The sequence below is a fragment of the Fukomys damarensis genome, unplaced genomic scaffold, assembly GCF_012274545.1.
Source record: "Fukomys damarensis isolate Sample0158 unplaced genomic scaffold, DMR_v1.0_HiC HiC_scaffold_20, whole genome shotgun sequence".
Classification (NCBI taxonomy): Eukaryota; Metazoa; Chordata; class Mammalia; order Rodentia; family Bathyergidae; genus Fukomys; species Fukomys damarensis.
The window spans coordinates 11,733,899-11,742,523 of record NW_022900932.1 but is presented as its reverse complement, the minus strand read 5'-3'; the positions used below and the strand labels follow the sequence as shown (position 1 = coordinate 11,742,523).

Genomic DNA, 8,625 nt, shown 5'->3' with positions numbered 1-8,625 from the left:
TATGTGTATATATATATATATATATATATATATATATTCTCATCAATCACTTTATATTTAATGTTGAAATAATCTATTTTCTTTAGTCAACATAATCAAACATTATGAAAATGTAAAAAATTACTTCACTAATTCCTTAACATGGCTACTAGCAAATTTATAATTATGATTAATATAACTTCAAAGAATATATATGAATACATACATCTATCTACATTTGTTTCATAATGCTCTTTTTTTTAACTTTTCTTTTTTTTAAGCAAGGACTTTGTTATATAGTACAGGCTGGCCTTGAACTCATGGCAATTCTCCTATCTCAGGCTCACAAGTGCTAGGATTACAGGCATGCACCACCATGCCTGGCTCATAATGCCCACTTTAAAAATACTATAATTTACAGTTTAAAATGATATATGTTACTTTAAACAAACTTTTAAAGCTAAAAAGTAACCCTTTATGCTTAAATTTGCTTAATGATAAACCAGACTCATACAGAAACATTTCTCATTTTAAAAATGTCTAACTTTCCTTAAGTAGAAATGAAGCAGGTAATCAATAGATCCACCTAACAAGATGTTTAATACCTGAAATACTGATTCTCAACTAAAGCTTCAATAAGATACACCATACAGAAAAGAAATAAAAAAAAAAAAAAAAAAGATGTCATCCACAAACTTGAATCACTTATTCCATTAGGCACCATTCTGTTAACGTGGTTTATGTGGCCACATTTCAATATATTTAAATTTTGCATTACTTGTTAAATTGGCTCCCTCTCCAATTACTCCATAGTAAAATGTTAATATGTATTACTGGACACATAAAAGGCTCCCAATTTTCTGTTAGTCATGAAAAGGGTTAAAAGAATTTTTTAATTCAGCAAAATGAGTGATGTAGTTTCTAGCATCAATGAGCACAGGTCAAGTGAAGTCATTTATGCATGTAATGTAGAGAATAACAAAGGAGTTTTTATTCAGGCTTTAAAATCTCAGGTTCCAATTACAAATTTAAATGTGTTTTACAGAATATAAGGAAAATAAGAATAATTCTGTGCACCTTAAGAATTGAAATACAGCTGGACAGTGGTGCATGCCGGTAATCCCAGCACTTGGAAAGCCGAGGAAGAAGGATTGCCCCAAGTTTGAAGCCAGCCTGCTACATAATGAGTGCAAGGTCAGCCTGAACTAATAGCAAGGCCTCATCTCAAAAACCAACAAACAAAGAACTGAAATACAGCCTCTATATTTCCATTTGGCATTCATTCTGAAAACGTGAATTTTATTTCATCACTTAAGGCAATTTTTAAAACTGCTCCCTCCAATCTGTTTGATAATGACTTAGTGGGTAAATAAAAATGGATTCTTTATCTTGTATGATGTCCACACACACACACACACACACACACTGAAACAGCAGGGCAAAAAATTTATGAGTGTAACCTGCTACAGCAGGGAAGGAAAAATTTCGTGGGGGGAGGCAATAGCAGGGATTAAGCACAGGGTTCTTGCACTGAGCTACATCCCCAGCCCTTTTTATTCCGAGACAGTGTTTCGATAAGTCACTAAATTACTCAAGCTGCGCTGTAACTTGCAATCCTCCTGCCTAAACCTTCCAGAGTGCCAGGATTATAGCTATATACCACTAAACCTGGCAAAGAAGGAATTTTAATTAAAGCCTAATGTAAAATTTGATCTTAGGAGAACATATTTCTAAATAAAAGTTATTTCAAAAGCAAAGAATGCAGGGCTGGGGATTTAGCTCAGCAGTTCCGCCTGCTTGCTTGCAAGCACAAGGACCTGAGTTCAGTCCCCAGTACCCAAAAAAAAAGGAAAGAATGAGAAGATCTATGTACAACAGCATACATTTGAAATATGAACCATAAATATACTTCTTGAAAAACATTAAGAACTGTATTAATACTTTGGCATTTATTACAAAACCATGATACTACAGGACTGGTAGTCTTACAGTTAATAAAGTCAGCCTAAGATGTTAAGTAAATGTCTGACCTCCACAATCACTGATAGGTCCCTGAGAACTTCAAATAAAGTATCTTAAAGGGATCACCTCAAATGAAAGCTTGTTTCACTGTAAAAACTCATGCCAGGAGTAAAGGAAAAATATTTTGGCTGCTGCTGCTGTCATTTGGATATTGAATGGCCCTCCAGAATTTCCCTGTTCCCAGCCTATGACACTACTGGGAGGTGGTAGAATCTTTAGCCTTCTGAAAAGAATTTAGGTTACTGGGCATGTGCCCTTGAAGGGCTTATCAGGACCCAGAACACTTCCTGTCTCTTTTTTACTTCCTGACTGCCAGAAAGCAAACAGTCTTCCTCTGCCAGGTATGCCAACCATAATGTGCTGTGCTGCCACAAGCCCAAAACAACAGGACCTAGAGATCATTAGCTGAAACCTCTGAAACCTATGAGCCAAAACAAACCTTTCCCCCTTTTAAGTTAATTACCTCAGATACTTTATTACAACAGCAGAAAGTTGACTAACATAATTGCCAGTGCCTACTATATCATCATAATCTTCATCATCACTGGTCACACCAATGAGAGATGAATAAATCCTATTTGTCTTCTAATGCAAGGATTCGTGTCCTGATAATCTTTATCTCCTATTATATTTTACCATTTCTGACAATGGAATGTATCCCCTTAAAGTACAGAATCATGATGGAAAGTTTAAGGTACACAAAAGCTGAAAAAGTATTAAATCAAGTCTACTGGAATTACTGAAAAAGATATGGTATGCTAAGGTTCCAGAAAAGGATTCCAGAACATTGTTATAATGGATAATTGTCAACATCTTAAGCCAAATATCAATTTAAAATGATAGATCTTCTACAACAGTTTCTTCCTAGAGTAAAATTCCTTTGACTGCAAACAACCATGTTTGCAGAAAATCAGAGTTCAATAAAAACAAGCAGGTGGGAGAGCAGAACATCCAGGCACCCGTGACCCTCAGAAATAAAAACCAGAAACAAACAAATAAACAAAAGAATGACAAGTTCAATTCAAACAAGGAAACATTTAGAAGCCAAGAGGAAAATGCTTAGCTCATTTGGAGCTAAACACCAAGATTTTGAGTCAAAAATATAGCAATGCAGTATATGCTCAGGTTAAAGAAGACCTAGAAAGATTATGAAGAGAATTCTATTTTATAACAGTATTTAAATGTCTCTTCTGTCAACTAGTCTAAACACCCACTACAAACCCAAAAACAAACCCAAAACAAAGTATGGGGAGGAGGGTACATATGCTACAAAAAGAGAGAGAAAGAGAGTTTCTTTCTAATAACCTGCCTAATACAGTATCGTATCAATAAAACCTAAGGACCAAAAGTTAAAAGTACTTTCAAATTTCTGATGCCTTGCTTGCACATTTATTATTATACTGGCAGTTATAATTACTTAACACCTTGTTTCTGAAACAAACCCTGTTTCTTAAAGAGGAGGGTACGCTTTAAACTCTGCTTTGCTTTCAGTCTCCTGGGAGACAGAGACAGGAGTAAAGGCTGGCCCATCAAATGCCTGGAACCAAATAAACAGACGGGATGGTAGATTATAATATTATGAATATTCTCAAGCATTTAGATAAGCAGAAGAACCCATTAAAACCCAAAGTTATTGGAACAGAAATTTAGCTCAGTGGTTCCACCACCTGAGTTCGATCCCTGGTACAAAAAAACAAAAACAAAAAACAAACTTATGAAAGCACTTACATCACCCAGATTCAGCTACAAATGCTCCCTACAAAATTTTCTTGTTGAGATGCATCAAGTACAAAAATTCAACAAGTTTTTCAAACATGACTACCTTATATCTCTCATAAGAAATCTGGACACTGTCTGGTTTCATTTCCCTGTGGCTAGGTCTTCAAGGCCTCCTGCCAGACCCTATTTCCTCCCTTCCCACCAGGATGCCAGTCTGAGCTGCTTGCTCCCTGCTACCAAGCCCATGAGTCCCACACCAAGCTGACCTGCTCCACCTTCCAATCTGCACGCTGTACTGTTACACACAGCCCTGATCCTGACTTGACAGCTGTAGGTATATATGAACCTCCATTCATATTTCCCAAACTAGGATTCTGCCCCTATTTCATCTAGAAAGATTTTCTGCCCACATGCAGATATTATGCACCTGAATCCTGTTTGTGTTGAATCTGTATAGGAGATATAAAGTCCTACATCAAGCAGGTCACAGCTCCATCATACTGATTACTCAATATTACATTTGACTTGTCCTTTCTTTTCTGAACGCAACAATGAACAACTTCTGATCTTTCACAGCATGCTTCCCCCAGGTTACAGAGAAAACAGGTCTGTAGATCTGCCCTACACTCAACCAAATCAAGAATCTCGACATTCCCTCTCAACCTATTGTCATGCCTTCGACACAATCATACAACTTCACATAAATGTTAACAGTAAATATTTTATCAAACTCAAAATACATTTAACAGGGAAAGATATTCCAACACAGAAGGAGGGAGGGAAGTCACAGATTTGGATTAAGTATATATAAAACTTTTAGGGTATTTTGTATTGACAATTTAACATGAACCAAGACTCCAGGGCTGGGGGTGTAGCTCAGTGGTTCTGGTGCCTGCCTTGCAAACACAAGGTCCCGAGTTCAATCTCCAGTACCAAAAAAAAAAAAAGACTTTATGCTTTTTAACTTTTTAAATTTTAAATTCCTTAAAATTATATTTTACTGGGTATCTTCTCAAAAGAATTAAAGAATCACAGCGATATATGCTCACCCATGTTTAAAGCGTCACCGTTTGTAATAGCTAAAACTTGGAAACAGCCCAATTGCCCATCAACTGGAGACTAGATAAAGAAGATGTGTTTTTTTTAATAAAATGGAGTACTACTCAGCCATAAAGAATGAGAAACTAGAGTCATTTATAGCTAGTAGATGCACACTGAGGACACACTCAAGTGAAATAAACAGGACACATGTGTAAATTCTGTGTCGTTTCTCTGGTGTGATAAACTAAAAGTGTAAATAAGGATCAAAACATATAACTGATATTGTATAATAGGAAGGAAAGGTCTGAAGGTGTAGGGGAAGTAGGAGGGGTAAAGGAAAGGTAAGAAGGGAAAAGAAAAAAATAAGAGAAAAGTAAAAAACATGAAAACAAAGTCTTTGTAAATAGGGAAGGGTAGAGGGGGAGAAGGGAGGCTAGAGGAGTGAGGAAAAAATAAGAACCAAGATACATCATGTAAAGGTACAAGATCCCAATGATGAATGTTAACTGTATTGTATATCTAAAGTGTACCAATAAAGAAGAATTACTTTTTAAAAATTATATCTTATTAAATAATTACAACATCATTTCACTTTGTAAAGCCCCTCATTGAGAGATGCACAGCAAACTTCAGACTCAATGCTACACGAAAATATACTATTAATGTAACTTTCACTCTGAATATAGTTTTGCAGAATTAAAACTATTCAAAGTTTGAAATATTAAAAAAATCTGATCATTAGTGCTTCCTCTAATTAAGGAACTACTACATCGGGGAGCAATTCAAATTCAAAGCAAAAATTTTTTAATATTCCTTTTTTCCTGGGCTAGAGATTTAACTTGGTGGTTCCGCTGCCTGCCTCACAAGCGCAAGGTCCCAAGTTCAATCCCTGGTACTAAAACACACACACACACACACACACACACACACACACACACTCCTTTCTTCCTGCTCTGCAATAGTTTAAATGAAATAAATCCTGATACTCAAAGGTTGGCAGTCAATTCCTTTTTTTTTTTTTTTTTTTTTTTTTTGTTCCAGGGATCAAACTCAGGACCTTGCACTTGCCAGGCAGGCACAGCGTTAAAGGGCTACATCCCTGGCTGACAGGCAATTTCTTCATGAATGAAGATTTTGTCCAAACAGTACCACAAGTACAATAAAGAAACCACCCTGTTATAGAAGTACATGTATCAAACCAATTGCAAATTTCTGTCTACATGTTATACATTTATATATGTAAGTTCCCACCACCACCACCACCCCGCCCTCCTCCTCACGCTGGGATTGAACTAAGGGGGCCCTCACACTGAGGTACAGCCCCAGTTCTTTTATTCTCACTAAATCGTTAAGTTGCCTGACTGGCCTCAAATTTGTAATCCTTCCACCTCAGTCTCCCAGAGCGCCATAATTACTTGGCATGCACCAACACCTCTGGCTATAGATAACCTTGTAAAATAAATTTTAAAATTAAAGGTTCAAAACCTTATGTAAAATTATTGAGAAACTCAGTCCTTAAAATCTGCATACTCTGGGTCGGGGATTTAGTTCAGTGGTTCCACCGCCTGCCCTGCAAGCACAAGGACCTGAGCTCAATCCCCAGTAAAAAAAAAATCTGCATACTCTTTCAAAAGTAAAAATTCACGTGTAGTAATATTTTGTGCCATTTTCTATCTTTTTTTGCTCCAAAATTTGTATCTGTATTTTTGGAATACATTTTATAAAAATAAGTATTGCCTATCACCTTAAAGTTCTTTCCAAATTCCTTAATACAGGAACTTCTTCATATGCATTCTTCCCCCTTAACAAACACAGAACTAAAAACATTAGTGTCGATTAGTAAACTTAAGTCTCTACTAGTATTCATCCCACTTAAAAGTTTTTCCTGGGGCTGGGGATTTATCAAGCAAGGTCCCGAGTTTGATCCCCAGTACAAAAAAAAGAAAGAAAAAAAATGTTTTTCCTGGGAAGGTGATGCAGCTTAATCACAAAGCTACTTGTCCAGCATGCATGAGGCCCTGGATTAGATCCCCAACATCAAAAGAAAGTTTTTCCTAATCAACAAAACATTTTTCCTAAGCAATAAACAAATCTTGTATTATAACAAATATTTAAAAAATACTAGTATCTATACAATTTTGTGTTGTTACACTATATGAAATTCAATTTCTTCATTAGTACAAAATAATTTCATTTCACTGGTCATCGAGAGACCATATATTACTTCTAACGATGGACAAAAATAATTATTGCTGTTTTCCTCTGAGTTGTTACAAGAATTAGGGAAATAATTTGAAAATGAAAATAATCAGCACTCTACAAGTACTATCTCAGTTGATCCTAACAACTTACATAATTGATATTTTCATCCCACTTACAGATCAAGAAATTGAAGTGGAAATGATTCGATCAGTCCTGCACACCACCTACCCAGTAAGGACCTTCACCTAAAGGTATTCACATTACTCTCGAAACAAATAAATGCAAGGTTTTGCATTCTGAGACAGACTAAGCAAAACATCGTGTAAATATTTTAGGCTGCGTCTTAAATCCTCAGAAGTTAAGATGGTAGCAAAACCTTACACACTTTTCAAAAATTAACCATGAACACCCGGAGTAACAGACTCAAAACAAATCTTGAGTAATCAAATTGACAGTATGCTAATACTGATCTTTGGCAAGATTATCTGACAATTCACCTAACTAGAACACAAGTCAGTCCTTAAGAAAATAAGTATTACAATGCTTAAGTAGATTCATTTACTTTTCTCAACCATTTCACTCTCTAAGGACCTGATGATTACTCCCCTATGCAGAATGACAAAAGTGAATATGATTTCCACGCTCCAGAAAGCGCAGGAAGGGGGCGGGGGCACTAATCAAAGTTACAAGCACAACCAATAGCAAAGCAAGAAAAAAGCACTTTAAATCACTTCAAAACGCAAAGAAATATGTTACTTGTATCAACAGTCCTACCTACCATCCAACAGATTCTCAGGACATCACAGCAATCCAAAGTCATGAATTATGATTAGGACATCAAAAGAAGTTTAATTATACCCTCTATCCTATTTAAGACAAAGAATTATATAATTTTATGTAATTTTCATCCAAAGCGGTTCAAGTGGTTTTATAATTTGGCGCTTAAAGGAATAAGCCCACAATTATCCTGTAACAGCAACTAATGGATTAAATAGGAATTCATTTGAAAGTTCCAAATAGCAAATATTTTCTTTCAGTTTCTGAGTCCAAGAAAACTTGGTGTGTAAAAGGCACCTTAAAGCAGAAAGGAAGTGAGGAAACATAAAATTAGAAAGTCTAAAAACACCAGATAGCTAGGCGAGTGTCTGCAAACACTGAGCTCCACGCATCCCCCACAGAACAAAGTGTGGGCAGCGGGTGCCACATCAGCAGGTCTCTCCATTTGCCCTGCCACTAAATCCTGTGAGCTTCATGAATGATTAATTCCGGTAATGGTTTGAGGACAGGAAGCAGCACCAACTCTCAAGTGGAAGAAGCGACAGCGTCCCTAATTTGCTGCACAAAATCCAATTTGGTTTTATTCTTACAGAACACTTTCTGCCTTAAAGAGACATAAATCTGATTTTTTAAAAAACTTTTTTTTGTTAAATAAGTTAATTGTAAAGGATCGAAGGAGTTCGCGCCTAGCTCGCGGTGAACTCTCTTTTGATCAGGAGAACTGCTGCAGCACTCAACAAACTCCACTCACCGCCCGGGGACGCATTCGGGCACCCCGGACTGCAAACAGAACTTCAGAGGCCGGGGGCCGGCCCCGAACGGGCTGCACAGGAAGCCCCGGCTCCGCGACCCCGGGAAAGGGCCCGGAGGGGTGTGGCCCTCGGG

General features: G+C 36.9%; 1 protein-coding gene across 1 annotated transcript in view; it reads right to left on the bottom strand.

Annotated features, from left to right (window-relative positions):
- Cd2ap (CD2 associated protein) overlaps nt 1–8,625 on the bottom strand; it is an 89,271-nt gene that overhangs the window by 79,851 nt on the left and 795 nt on the right. The gene's annotated exons all lie outside the window — the stretch shown is intronic.